The following is a 15,466-nucleotide window of genomic DNA, read 5'->3' on the forward strand; positions in this document are numbered from 1 at the left end:
AAATCTATAACCAAAACAATTTCTGTGTAAAACTACAGCTTGTTGAGCTGAAGCTGACTATAATAGCAAAAGTTCTGAAAACTACTTTAACTTAAATGAAAATTGAACCATTTGTATTTTATTTTGTATGGTGCTCAGTTACAAAGAAATTAACGGACAATTGTGTGTTCATTATCCACACCCTATCTCTTAACCCTGTAGAGAAAGTGACTCCTTTTAATGACTATCCCATTGAGACTCTCCGTGGTCGTGCTTTGCTTAAGCTTCCCTGAAAAAATTCTTAGTACTAGTATCATAGCAACACATACTAGCTACAAGAGTTCTCAGAGTTCCTTCATTCTTGTTTTCCTATCCCCTTTCGTGCTTCCACTCACAGCTCTATACAGTAGAATATGCTAGTATTTTACAACGTGTAATGGTGGCCAACAGGCAACTGGACTCCATTCTTTCTTTCCTCTCTACAATATCCTGCAATCAATAAGTTCAGTTATTTAATGCTTTTGCAAAATGACTATTGAAATCTGAATAATGTATATGTAACTGTATTGTATTAATTGGTTTTTTTTGCCAAATTAAAAATGAGCTAACTAAATGAATTGTTTCTCTGCCTTCTCTTTCCATGAAATCTCCCAGTTCCTAAAAAAATATTATACAGAGGGTAAGGTATGATTTTAGAGAGAAAATACTTTAAAAGCATACATAGTTATCATATATTTTGTGAGACCAACAATTAAGACCATAGTTGTTAAGGTTCTTAAAGCCAGATTAGGTAAGACCATTGCTAAATCCATGGTTACTGAAGGTATTAAACCACAATGTACTGAACACCTTCCTTCCTTCCCTCCCTCCCTCCCTTGAAAACAAATAGATGCAAAACTATTGAAGATGTAGTCCAATAGTTACAGAAATCTTTTCTAATAGCTAGGTAAGCTATTAAAATAAATGGATCTCTCTCTCTCTCTCTCTCTCTCTCTCTCTCTCTCTCTCTCTCTCTCTCTCTCTCTCTCATAAAGTTAAAACAATCCTTCTATATGTTCTCTTGCACCCTCATTTTTCATAGAAATTGATTCCCAAATTGATTCTACTCCCCAAAGAAAGAAAACCTCACTCAATTTCCAATCCATGAATAGATCTCCCATATTTTATCTTAAAGGGAAATAGGCAAAAACCTCCTTTGGTTTTTCACCCCCAAATTGGCCTTGGCTTCCAAGTTTTATTTACACTGAAAAAACCCCTGTGTATCAGAGCTCACTAAGAAAAACAACATACTTCTGCTCTTTGCCTCAGACCAGCCCTGTGCTTTGATTTGTAGAGAAGGGTGTGAGATTATAAACCCTGTTTCCTTGAAAGGATTTGGAAACCTGCCAGAAGACAATTTCTTTTTTCTTTTGTGATGTCAGCAGGCTGTCCTTGCCTGAACCGTTTTTTTCTTCAGCAATAACTTTACTGCCTCTAGTAAGCTTTCCTTAACATGCTTGCAAACAGGCAAAATACATCCAGGCTAAGTCAAATATCCATGAATCTGTTTAATATTTTTTTAAGTTTACTTTGACACAGGAAACAAGCTAATAATGATGGTCAATAATACTATCTTAGAAAATATGAGCTGGTTGACTCCTCCTCCTCCTCTCCTTCCTTCCTTCCTTCCTTCCTTCCTTCCTTCCTTCCTTCCTTCCTTCCTTCCTTCCTTCCTTCCTTCCTTCCTTCCTTCCTTCTCTGCAGGATGAAGGCTTCTTCTGCATGTTTCCAATCAATACAGTCCTGCAATGCTTGCAGATGTCATCAATCCATCTCGTTTTACGTATCTTTCGTGGACGCTTTTTATCAAGTGGGATCTGTTCGATTACTGCCTGGATCCATCTGCCATCTGTTCTTCTTGCTATGTGACCAATCCATTTCCATTTCAATTCTTTTACTCTCAAGATGATATCATATACTTTTGTTTGTTCTCTAATCCATGTGCAGGTCTTTCTATCTTGTCTTGTGATGCTGAGCATGTATCTTTCCATGGCTCTTTGTGCCAATCGTAGCGTTTGTATCAATTGTGAGGAGTGTTTGTTAAATTCTGAGGCATTAGTGATTTTGGCAACTTTAGGTTGGGGGTGCAATTTCTTCACACCTTTTTTCCTTAACACTAGAGTTGGTGTCAAATTATCCAGATCAGCTTTGAGATGAAAGTAATAAAAGCTGTTTTAGGTTAACCAGGTTTGCATGATAGTTAATTTTCCATGATCTGTTAATTTCTTGAGAGTTATGAAAAAGCAGTTCTCTCCAGGGTTTCTTCTGGTTAGGTGTTCTTTAACTGAGACTTGCTTATTCAAGCTTCAGGGTTGCCTTTTCAATAGGGGAAGTACTCTGCAGTTGATATGTAGTTACACATCTTGGTTCTGTGCCAGTTTACAGAACTAGAAAGCCAAGCTTGACAAACATGTCAGGAAATATTCATTTTGGATAATTTTGGCATAGAACAAGATGCTCCTTTATTTTAAGTAATATAAACAAGATAATTAAAATGAGGGTTTTTAATGCAATTCTGCAACTGCCCTGAAGAGCAGGAAATCAGTCTATTGCTCTGAGATCCACCTGTCATGAACAAAAATTGGCTCAAAAAGAAAGTGGCTGATTTGGGTGAAGTCTGTCTACACTTGTTCTTTGTTGCTAACAATAAGAAATTTATCTGTTTGAAGTATATATGAGGATGTAAGACTCATCTTAAGAGGTATAGTAAGATTCTGAGTGCTTGTTGATGAAATTATTCTGGCTTCTCTAGGTGCATCCTGGCTGGCGTTCATGATGCCTTATAGAGATTGAGACAGAGGATAGATGTAAAGCTCTAAGTAGCACATCAATTTTTAAATTGATGGAATAATTCTGTCAATAATTCTATCAATTCTATCAGTGTTTCAATCTGAAATAGTGCTGCTGAGAAAGTTTGATATCAATCTGGTTTTCCATAGCTATCTGGATGCTCAAACAGATATGAAACTTTTGTGTAGGGAGAAAGAAGTAACTCACAATCAAATAGTGGGAATCCAGGTCCAATTTCAGCAGAGTTGAGGAGATCAAAACAATGACTTAAAGCAGTCAAATTCGCAATGTCACGTGACATGTCATGATGTATCATGACTTTTTTCCCATTGCCAGCAATGGGGTGGATGCGGTTTCTGCATGATGCATCTGGCCCGTGGGCCGACAGTTTGACACCCCTGACAGAGAATTGCCTCTGCTTACTACAATTACTGTGTTGGTCTCCAAAGGAAGAATTTGTTCATTGATCTTCAGTTGTTGGATCTGAATTGGATTACCTGAATTTGGATTCTGTCAGTCTTCTGTCTGACTGTCATCATTTGGCTAATTTAAGATGTTTTTGTACTTCTTAAAAAAATCTTCTACAAGAAATTAAATCTTTCCACATTTCCAGCTATCAGACTGATATCATCGGCACTTCTCAGTAATTTTAATTCCAATCTGATTCCTAATCCAGCATTTCTCTGGATATTTTCTGCCTATGTTAAATGAAGATAACTTGGTATACTTCTTTCTTCATTTTGAACAATTTACTTGCTCCATATTTTATTCCAACATTTTGGTCACCATTAACAGACATATCAGGTATCTTGATGTTCTGTCCCAGCCTATGTGAATATTGCTCAACTGCTTACTCACGAGGAAAAACCCCTTTGTATTGAACAAGGCAGGACTTGATAAGATAAACCCCTTTTATTTTGGCACAGCTTTTATGGAACAAAACTCCAACCAGTCCTTTAGCTGTTGAAATGAACAAGATCAGTTTGAGTTCTCAGCTGGAATGCTCAAGGTTTAAGTCACTCAAACAGACATAAAGCTGACAAACATGATTAAATATCCAAGAATCCTGAGGCAAGAAATCCAATGACAGAAGCACAAAGACGTAGCATGAACAGTTGTATTTGGCAACCAGCCCCTCCCACGCCTGTCCTCTTATAGTCCAGCCAGGGCATGGTTTCTTAGTGTCTTTTGCTTTCCTGGAGAGCTGCCCCACCACCCTCTGCTCTCCTGCATGCCTTTCCTCCCTGCACATCCGTGCATCTGGAACAGGCCCCAGCTGCTCCTCATCTTCACTCAGTTCAGGCCCCCAACCCAGCTGTCTCTCTGTATGAGCATGAGTAGATGGGCCCGGTGTCACATCTAGCTCTGAGTCTTCGTGCTCCTCAGAGCCTTCCACAGACTCTGATGTGACTCCAGGCAACCCTTCCCCCATATCTGATTCATCCGACTCGGCTGCTGGATCTGCTTGCAGGCAAGGACTAACAACACTTGGTATCCACCTGTTTTGCACAAAGTCAAAAGACTTTGTATTGTCAATAAAGCAAAAATCAATAAAAAAACAGATATGCCAAAACTGCTGAAATTCATTTGCCTTTACCATTACCAGTGGACATTAGCAATATGTGTCTGGGCGTCTGCCTTTTCTGAATTCAGCTTGTATATTTGACACTTCTCATTCCTTGTACTATTGAACACCTCTATCTATCCTTTTTTATTTTAAGAAATGGATATTCAGAATGTTTAGTCTCCGTTTAAAACAGTCAGTTGAATAAAATTCCTTAGCAGTTTTCTTTTCAACAGTTTTGCGTGGGCATAAAGTTCACCTGTGAAAAGTTAATATTTTTATTGTCTGACACCCCAAATTCACTTCATTCAAGAGGATGCCAGTGGAGCAGCCTGGAAGAATGGTGAAACAATCAACTTCATACCACTGAATTATACTGAATAAGAAAATGTGTTGTAATTTGTAATAGAAGTCCAAACTAGCACATATCATTAATTAATAACATATGTACTTATATTAATAATTAAACTTCTTATTGTTTTGTCTAGTGAAAAAATACTGAAATGTTTTCCTTCTGCATAGCATTTTATCCCTACCTCTTGTCTTAGAAATGCTCTGCTTTTTATGAAAGGACAGCAAATATGCAGACCAAGGTTATTCTTCCTGCTCTACCACAGGGAAAAACATGGGAAAATTATGCACACATATATATACTCTGTTACAGTACCTTTAAATAGTATTTTTATATAATTTTCACATCTCCTTTATTAGTTTCACATCTTAATATCGCTCTGTCATATTTGGATTTTTTTTTTAAAAAAGATCCTTTTTAAGTGTCTACATTCTTTTCAAGAACATTTAAGCCTGTAAACAATTAAATGAAATAATATATACATAATGCTGAACAGAAAAGGGTCATTGGTATAACAGAAAGAGGAAACAATGAAATTGATGGGAATAAAGCAATGTTGCAAATATTTAGGAACACTTAAAAAGCACTTTCTATTTATTGGGACTTTTAGCACTATATAAGCAAGAAAATGGTGTGAATGTACAACATTCCATTTGGCTGCAGCCATAACGGGTACATAATGTTTAAATGACAAAACTAAGATGTTTACTGAGAAAATCTACATACCAAAAACTAAACAGAACAAATAACTCTATGTGATGGATTTATTTTTTTGGAATATGGACTATGAAAATTAAATTCAGCAGCTATTTGTCTAAAAAAAAAAAGGGCTCCCCACTCAGGTTTCATGACAAATAGCTTTTGAAGCAGGTTTATGATAAGCCTCTTCTGTGAACACAAGCAGCTTTTTCAATTTTAGCCCACAGTTTTCATTATGGAACTATATATAGTACCAAAAGAATCACTGGTAATCCATACTGTATGCTGATCCTATGATAAGCTATAAATCTATCATCCCAGTCAGTTTTTTTCTCCTTACAAAATTTGTTTTGCTTAAATCATTTGTCAAAGTTCATGAACCCTGCAAATACAGCTTCTGAAAATTGCTACAATAATTTACCTTACATCAGGGGTGTCAAACTCAATTTCATAAGGGCTGCATCAGCATTATGGTTGCCCTCAAAGGGGCAGTTGTTTCCCCTTCTCCCCCTCAGGCTTGCCCCTCCAACATCTCTCTTCTCCTCTATCGCCTTCTCTCCCCCCTCACTACTACTCCTTCCCGCCAAAATCCCTTTTATGTCTTCTCCTCCCCCATGCGTTTACTCATTGCCTGGCGGGTCTTTTCATGCAGTGGTCATCAGCTGGAGCTGCGTGTGCTGATTCTGGGGTCCCTAGCAGCCTTGCAGCTCCAGGTGACTCTCTGCCCGAAGACTGTGTGTGGCTGCCGGCCATTCCTGAGGCCACCAGAAGCCCCGCTCAGTTGGAGCCATGTGCATCAATCCCAGGGCCTCAGCAGAGCCCCATCAACACCACAGCTCCAGCTGACTCTCTCCCAAGCCCCTTTGCTTCTGCTGCACTTCAGCTCATCCCCTCCACTATATAGTAAATCACCTCCTCCTCCTAGTCTGCTTATGGGCCAGATCTAAACACATCATAGGCCCGATCTGGCCCACGGGCCTTGAGTTTGACTTGTCTGCCTTACATGAATGTAGAATACAATCATTCATATTAAAAGACATCATCATTGTTACTAGCGAAGCCTGTGTGTGAAAAGGCTCGTTTTAGTACAAAATATATATGTTTTGTGTGCAAATGAGAAAACACCTGGTATATGGCTGAGAACAATGTAACTCTGAAATATTGGAGATCCATTGTTAATCTGTACAGACAAAAAACGAGGAACTTTTTTTAATTGAAGGATCAAATTCCAGATCTGAAAAGAGCCAATTCCAGGGGCAGACATGGCAAAATCTAAAGTTAGCTAGTGCTACTAAGTCAAATCTGAGCTACAGATGACTGAATGGATAAATGCTTATAGTTTCAATTTATCTCTGATCATACTCCACTGCTTATCACATTCCAATGATATCCTTGATTCTTTAGCTATTGTTTTTTCTTTTAGTATTCTACTCCTCTTAATCTCATTAAGTAGAGCTACATTTTACTTGTTCCACTTGCATCACATGCCCAAATAGAGAGCAACTGTCTTTTATTTAGTTGCTGATTGTTTGGTTCTTCATTGTAATCCATGCTTCTGTTAGTAACTATCACAAATTCTATAATTTGAAATTTTCTGCTTTCTTTCCTAATGTTCATCTTACACAGCTGAATACAGCTGGATACTACTGGAAAGACTGTAACTTTGTGTTGTCATGAAAATATCCTTATTCTTCATAAACCTGTCTAAATTTGCTATAGTCCTCCATTTTGGGAATTTTTTTTTCTTTATCTTTCCAGTGCATGGTCTAATCGAACACAACAAAGCTACCTTCCCTTCTTCAATCATCAATGGTAAACTCAGTGGCTGACTTCACTTTTGCCTTCTTAATATTTAATACTTCCTAATATTTAATATTAACAGAGATATTTTACTTTATATTTTAGTTTTTATTTAACTCTTCTAAGTCTTCCTTATTTTTATTAATGCAGTGATATTGCCTGTATATCTCAAATTATTAGTGTTCCACTCTCCAAGTTTGATTCTATATATCAGATGTTCCAATTATGCCATTCTTAAATGGCTTTTTTATACAGGCTAAGGAGAAGAAAACAATAAAAAATTAATGCTCTTCTTTATTCTGAACCATTCTGTTTATCCAAATTTAATTGTTATGATAGCTTCTAGTTTATTTTAAAGATTCATCAGAAAAATAATCGGGTATTCTGACATATTCACTTGTCTTAATATATTCCACTTTCTGGCATGAACTACTGTACATAATCAAAAGCCTTGCTGTAGTTGATAAAATATAGACTAATCTCCCTCTTGCATTCACTTGCTCTCTGCATTATCCATCTTACGCTCACTATATTTCATATCCCCAAAACTTGGATTTTCTGAAAAAAAATCTGTTCATTTGGTATTCTTCTCTCTTATGACTATTTTCTTCTTTATTACATCTTAAGTCAAACATTAATTCAGTATAAAATTAGAAGTAAGGGAATATCAACTTTCTTTGTGTAAGCAAATAAACCCATATTTTCCATTATTCAGTCTCTTTTGTCCATATTTAATAATACAGAGATACTATCACTTTGTCTTTTCAAAGGGTATATCATCTCTGTCTGGTGCTTTCCTATTTGAAGATGGTCTGTTGCCTCTCATACTTTAGTATCCATTATTTAGTTTCTGAGTGTATTCTCTTTCTATAAATGTTTCTATAAACCCACTTGTAAAGAGTTTCTGGTTTTTTCCGTCTTCTTTTAATCCTATTTGCCTCTTAGATTTTTTTCCCCATAATTACTCTTGAGTAATCCACCTTACCTATTATTATTTTTTTTGTTATTTTTTTTCCAGTCATTTTTTTCTATTTGTTGACTTTCCCTATTGAGGTATCTTTCTCTGACCTTTCTTATCTGTGGTTGGAATCTGCCTTCATTTCTCATAAATCTTACTTGTTGACCAAAGCTTTCATCCTCTGTCCTTTTCTTGCACATCAATTCAGGCAACATTAGTAACCACCTTTGAGATAGGCCAGGTCAAGAAACAGACAATGCAGAGACTCCAGGAATGCTTCTTCCATATGGTAGGGTTTAGTAGCAGGATTTTGAGAGTCTGTTCAATTTCTGTCCAACTCATCTCTTACCAATCAATCTTCCCCATCAATAAATTCCTTTACAATAACCAGACTTCGTAGCATCTTTATTTTGGTCACATGATTAGCTCCAGATCTATTCTGGAAGTTTGAGGATCTGACACCCAAATTTGTCTAAATGTTTTATCCATGCCAAGAGAGTTTGACGTAGCAGTTGTTCTTATGCTGGTTTTGACTTTAGAGTACCATCTTTCAGCTGGTGGACTTTTGTGTGGTGATGATAAAAGCACTGGCCCAGAAAATAGAAGATGAAAATTCTAGCCCACATTCTGCAGTGGGATGTAACTGGATGAATTTGGGCCAATCACTCTTTTTCACCCATGTCATAGGATGGTATTATGGAAAAATAGAAAAAGGGAACACTATGTATACCACTGGAGAAGTAGATGGTCAACAATAGAGCATTAAGAACATTTATATCCTGTTAAGATGATAGTTATTTTCAATTAGTAGTAAATATCTCATTTAGTGACATTACATATAACATATATTTCAAAATGAATGGTCATTTATTGATTTATTTGATTGATAGGACTGCCCATCTTAAACAAATAATTCTAGTCAGATAATAATATTGTTGTTCGTCCATCGGTTTCGATGATGACCTTGACATCTTGTGGGTTATGAGCCATCAAAGATGTGTCCGTAGGTGGCTTATAAGACTGATGTTAGCACGGAATGTTCTGTCACATACTGAACAAAGAAATGTAGACACTGTTACTTCAGCATTTACAGCTCTGGCTTTGCGGAGTGCTCGCTTTTCTTATGCCAAGATTGTCCTTCTGTGTTCATATATCTGGCAACCCTGGTACACCAAGGTGCGCCATGTCGGTCGATCATGCGCCAGAAGTTCCCAAGAGATGGTGTTAATATCCAGAGACTTGAGAGAGGCTTTCAACGTGTCTTTGTATCGCTTCTTTTGTCCCCCATGCAATTGCTTTCCTTGAAACAGCTCACCATAGAAGAACTGTTAGGGATGCAATGATCTGGCATCCTTACAACATGGCCTGCCCAGTGCATCTGGGCTTTCATCAACAGAGTATAAACTGATGATAGACCTGCTCTGGAGAAGACATCTGTGTCTGGTATCTTATCCTGCCACGGGATCCTCAGAATTCTACGATGGCAAGTCATGTGGAAGTAGTTCAGTTGCCTAACGTGCCTCCTGTACACTGTCCAGGTCTCACTAGCATACATCAGGGTAGTTAGCACTGCTACCTGGTAAACTTTAAGCTTGGTAGCAAGACATATTTCACTGTGGTCCCACATGTTAGTCCTCAATCTGCCAAATGCAGAAGTTGCCTTGGCAATTCTACAGTTGACCTCGATGTCAATTGTCACTGCACGGGAGAGGGTAATACCAAGATACGTAAATTGGTCCACTGCTTGCAGCTTTTGTCCCTTTACTGTGATGGTAGGCTCTTGATATTGGGCTTTTGGAACTGGCTGGTACATCACTTCAGTTTTCTTTGTGTTGATGAAGAGACCAAAGTTGTCACAAGTGGCTGCGAATTTGTCCATGCTGGCTTGTATTTCCTGCTCCGATCCTGCATTAAGGGCACAGTCATCAGCAAAGAGGAGATCTCGTAATACAATACCTTGGTGACAGCCTGAACTCTTCGCAGGCTGAACAGTTTCCCATCAGTTCTGTACCTCAGATTAACTCCCACTGAGCTGTTCTGAAAGGCGTCTGACAGCATGGCTGAGAACATCATGCTGAACAGGGTTGGTGCCAGCACGCAGCCTTGCTTAATGCCGTTAGTAACAGGGAAGGCCTCTGAGGCTCCACCGTTACTCAGAACATGAGCCGCCATGCCATCATGGAACTGTCGTACCATCAGAATTAATCTGTCAGGGCACCCAAACTTCAACATAATGCGCCATAATCCTTCACAACTAACTGTGTCAAAAGCCTTGGTGAAATCCACGAAGGTGGTGTATAGTTCACGATTCTGCTCCTGACATTTCTCCTGGAGCTGTCGAGCTGCAAAGATCATGTCCACCATGCCACGCTCTTTGCAGAAACCACACTGTGTCTCAGGTAGTATACCCTGTTCCAGATAGTCAATCAGGCGATTTAGCAACACTTGTGCAAAGATCTTGCCTGCAATGGAGAGAAGTGATATTCCTCTATAATTATCGCAGACTTGTCGATTTCCTTTCCTCTTGTAGAGGTGCACGATGGACGCGACTTTCAGTTCCTGAGGAATGGAACCTTGTTTCCAGAAAGATCAAAACAACTGGGTAAGTTTTTCAACAAGCACAGCACCGCCAGCCTTATAGACTTCCGCTGGGATTGCGTCAGATCCTGGTGCCTTACCACTGGAACATTGACTGATGGCCTGTGAGGTTTCAGCCTCTGATGGTAGGGCATCCAGGCTATAGTTCATATCTACCTGGGGTATCCTGTCAATCGCCTCATTATTGATGGTGGATGGGCGGTTCAGCACAGAGTAGAAATGCTTGGCCCAATGCTGTAAAATCAGGGTCTTCTCAGTGATAAGAGTTGCACCACTCGAATCCAGTAAAGGAGAGCTTCCTAAGGGCTGAGGTCCATACAGGGATCTAAGGGCTTCATAGAATCATTTGACATCGCTTCTATCAGCAAACCTCTGGATTTCATTTGCTTTGGCACTCAGCCAGGAGTCCTGCATCTTGCACAGCTTGCTCTGCACAATCCTGCGAGTGTTTATAAAAGCATTTTTCTTTGCAGTTGACGATGGGTCATTCTGATGAGCGTGGTAGAGATGGTGTTTTTCGGCAAGCAAGGCCTTAATCTCTTCATCGTTTTCATCAAACCAGTCCTGCTGCTCCCTATATGAGGGTCCAAGAAACTTAAGTGCAGAAGAGTGCAAAATGTCCCGGAAACATTCCCAGTCCTTCTCAGCATTTTCCTGTATTTGCAGCTCCAGGAATTGATTGTCAAGATCTTTTACTAATGAAGCTACTATGTTGGGGTTTTCCAGTGTACTGATGTTGATCTTTTTCATCACAACTCTGTTTCCCTGTGGATGATTCTTTGGCTTGATGTGAATATTTAACTTGGAAATGGTAAGTCTATGGTCAGTCCAGCAGTCGGCACTCGGCATAGCCTTAGTTACTCTTATATCTTGCATGTCTTTCCTCTGCACAATGACATAATCAATGAGATGCCAGTGTCTGGAGTGTGGATGCATTCAGGATGTCTTTTTACGAGTAGGTAGGCGAAAGATGGTATTAGTAATGACCAGATCATGAGCAGCACATGTCTTCAATAGCAACAGGCCATTGCTATTGCACGTGCCAATTCCATTTTTACCAATAACGCCATCCCAGGTAGAGTGATTGGACCCCACTCTCACGTTGAAATCACCCAGTAAAATCAGCCTATTGGTGCACTTCACGGATGAAAGTAGGGCATCAAGATCTTCATAAAACTTGTCCTTTACTTCATCTGGATTTGTCATTGTGGGTGCGTAGGCACTGATCAGTGTGGCTTGCTTTCCACTTAGTAATGGGAGATGCAGTGTCATGAGTCGATCATTCACACTCTTAGGAAGACTAGCAAGTTGGCGAACAAGATGGTTCTTAACAGCTAAGCCAACTCCAGACTCACGACGTTGGTCACTGCTATGTCCACACCAAAAAAATGTGTGGCCGCCTCCTGTTTCTATGAGCTGACCTTCATTGGCTAGACAAGTTTCACACAGGGCCGCAATGTCAATGTTAAATCTTGCAAGCTCTCTGGCTACCAGAGCTGTTCTTCTTTCTGGGCGATCTGCTAATGGATTGTCTTGAAGCTTATGTACGTTCCATGTACCAATAATAAGTGATAACACCTTGTGTTTCGTCTTAAATTTTGTATTTCAACCGCATGAGATGGGATCCCCTCCAACCATGGTAGGCTGGACAGGGTTTGAAAGAAGCAACAAGGTTTAGGGCACATTTTCCAGCCCCTTCCTCGTACTATGGAGGTGAGCAGCGTGATCCTAAAGAGGGCTGCTCAGTCGCTCAGATAGACACCGAATCCAGCTGTTGTTTCATTAGACCTGAGCCGCCTGTGTGCAGGTCCGCGTCCACAGCTCCCAGTGATTCCACACCTTCTGCTTCTTCGCTCGCCTATCGCCACAGGACTTTAAGATTTATCGGAGTTAGGGAAAGTCAAGATGTCAAGACTTGCGTGTGGATTGGAGAAGGATGGTAGTATGGAAAAATAGAAAAAGGGAACACTATGTATGCCACTGGAGAAGTAGATGGTCAACAATAGAGTGTTAAGAACATTTATATCCTGTTAAGATGACAATTATTTTCAATTAGTAGTAAATATCTCATTTACAGTGACATTACATATAACATATATTTCAAAATGAATGGTCATTTATTGATTTATTTGATTTATAGGGCTGCCCATCTTAAACAAATAATTCTAGGCAGATAATAATATTACAAGTAAATAAAAATATGACATATCAAACAAATAAAATACAGAGCAGCCAGGAAAAGAAATCACAGCCATTAACTCAGCCAGGAAACAGGTTCATTCCTACACCTGGGGTCCAGGGCTCAAACACAAAACTAGTTATTTAAGTCCTTATGAAAGGCCAGCAAAGTTGGGGCCAGTCTAATCTCTGCAGGGAAGGGAAGACTCTCCTTCTGGACCCCACCAGATATGCTTCTTAGCCAACAGTATTAGCCAAGAACATACACTGTAACTCATAGAAAATTGTACCTTGAAATGTAACATTAACTGTCACATTTCTATAATAGCAACATCAATCTCTTTTCTACAATCTCATTGCATACTAAAGAAAATGGTAAAGAAATTTTTTGTTGCTGGTTTTAGAAATTTAAGATATTACATATGTATGATTCTTATTTGTTAGAGACATACATGAACCCAGAGGGTACTGATCTCTGACATAAGAAATATAAAGATGCAAAAACTCCCTGCAAATTCTGACACTTTGCCCACCATTACAGAAAAACAAGTTATTTTATAAAGTATAAATAATTTTGCTGCAACAAAATCAATAGTAGTAAGTGAACAAAATATATTTAGATATTTTGATGCAACACTGGGAGAAAGGAATGTTTGGGAGGTGATATTATCCTTGAGAAGCAAAAAAAATCACATAGCTGCTAGAGTTCATATCTTAGTATCAATGAAAAGTATTTATTTTCCAGTTGTGGGATATTACCAGATGCAACTCCATATGAAAATACATGAACTGTCTTTACAGTTATTTATAGATCATCAGTAAATAAGTATGCAAGCAATATTGCCAATTAACAAAAAAGACTGGCATGTCTGTCTTCTAATGTTTTACGTTAGGTATGCTTTTGAATAATAAAATAAAGCTTCGTACAAAAAAAAAGATGTTGAGATTCTAGAAAGAGTACAGAGAAGAGCAACAAAGATGATTAGGGGATTGGAGGCTAAAACATATAAGGAACGGTTGCTAGAATTGGGTATGTCTAGTTTAACGAAGAGAAGGACAAGGGCGGACATGATAGTAGTATTCCAATATCTCAGCGGCTGCCATAAAGAAGAGAGAGTCAAGCTATTCTCTAAAGCGCCTGAAGGCAGGACAAGAAGCAACGGGTGGAAACTAATCAAGGAGAGAAGCAACCTAGAACTAAGGAGAAATTTCCTGACAGTGAGAACAATTAATCAGTGGAACAGCCTGCCTCCAGAAACAGTAAATGCTCCAACACTGGAAGTTTTTAAGAAGAGACTGGACAGCCATTTGTCCGAAATGATATAAGGTTTCCTGCCTGAGCAAGAGGTTGGACTAGAACAGTGGTTCTCAACCTGTGAGTCGGGACCCCATTTGGGTCGAACGACCATTTCACGGGGGTCGCCAAACAACGCAGTCCGCCATTTTTTCCCCTTTTCCTTAGCTGTGCTACTCCCTTTTATTCTATTGGCTTTTGAAAGCCAATAGAATAGACTCTCATTAATTCTATTGGCCCTGCTGAGCCCACCAAAAGTCCCATTCTGCAAACGGTGCTGCACCAGTTGAGTAGTCCTCGACTTACGACTGGTTGGGGGTCGCGGCATTAAAAAGGTTGAGAACCACTGGACTAGAAGAACCGCAAGGTCCCTTCCAACTCTGTTATTGTATTGTATACTTTGGTATAAAAAATTAAGAATTTTCCTTTAAAATAATTTAAGAAATATATACAGTTGAAATGTACAATATACTAATAAGATTTAGAAAGTGGGTAACCCTCAATTGACTTGGACCAAATGATACAAGGCATCAAATCAGAGATACCATTTAGGAAATTAATGTTTCTTGTCAGCAATTAACTAGTACCTAAATTCAAAATTGACTCCTTTTGTTGTTCTTTACTTTCTAACAATATTAAATAAACGCTGAAGCAAAATAGATGCTTCAAAAAAGTTGTAATCTCCCCATTCTCAGATAATTCTTTTAACTCAGTAAGAGGGACATATAGGTTAATTCTTTTGTTTTTTTGATGAATTAGATAATGCCTGTAATCTATAATTGCTTCATCAAAGAGATCAAGCTCAATGTCTAGTAAAGGACATAATACTTTTCCCTTAAATATCATGATTAGAAATTCCTTGTGATCAGAAAATTTGTTTTCACTCCTCTCATTACCAAAAGAAAAAAGAAAATTGAAAAAAATTATTGATGGGTTCCACTATGATTTGACTTCATATATGATCCAGTTTACAGTAGAACTTTTATCATTTTGTGTGAATCAGATCACTATGATTGTTCAAGTAACCATGGTACAATAAACTACGGCTCAGTATTTGAATCTACTCTGTCTACTTTTATGCCCTTTTTAAAAGCACTATATGCATTTTGAGTCATTTTATAGGAGTCATGTTTTACCTCATGAAACATAGAATTTGTACAAATTGGGCCACTGACCTGGGATTCAGTCAATTTTACTACAGTTCCATGCTGATAG

General features: G+C 38.6%; 1 protein-coding gene across 4 annotated transcripts in view; it reads right to left on the reverse strand.

Moving 5' to 3' along the window:
* The window catches only part of PCSK5 (proprotein convertase subtilisin/kexin type 5), a 221,874-nt gene that overhangs the window by 152,944 nt on the left and 53,464 nt on the right, over positions 1 to 15,466 (reverse strand). The gene's annotated exons all lie outside the window — the stretch shown is intronic.

Source organism: Crotalus tigris, unplaced genomic scaffold (assembly GCF_016545835.1).
Source record: "Crotalus tigris isolate CLP2741 ecotype Arizona unplaced genomic scaffold, ASM1654583v1 scf7180000017585.4430047, whole genome shotgun sequence".
NCBI lineage: Eukaryota > Metazoa > Chordata > Lepidosauria > Squamata > Viperidae > Crotalus > Crotalus tigris.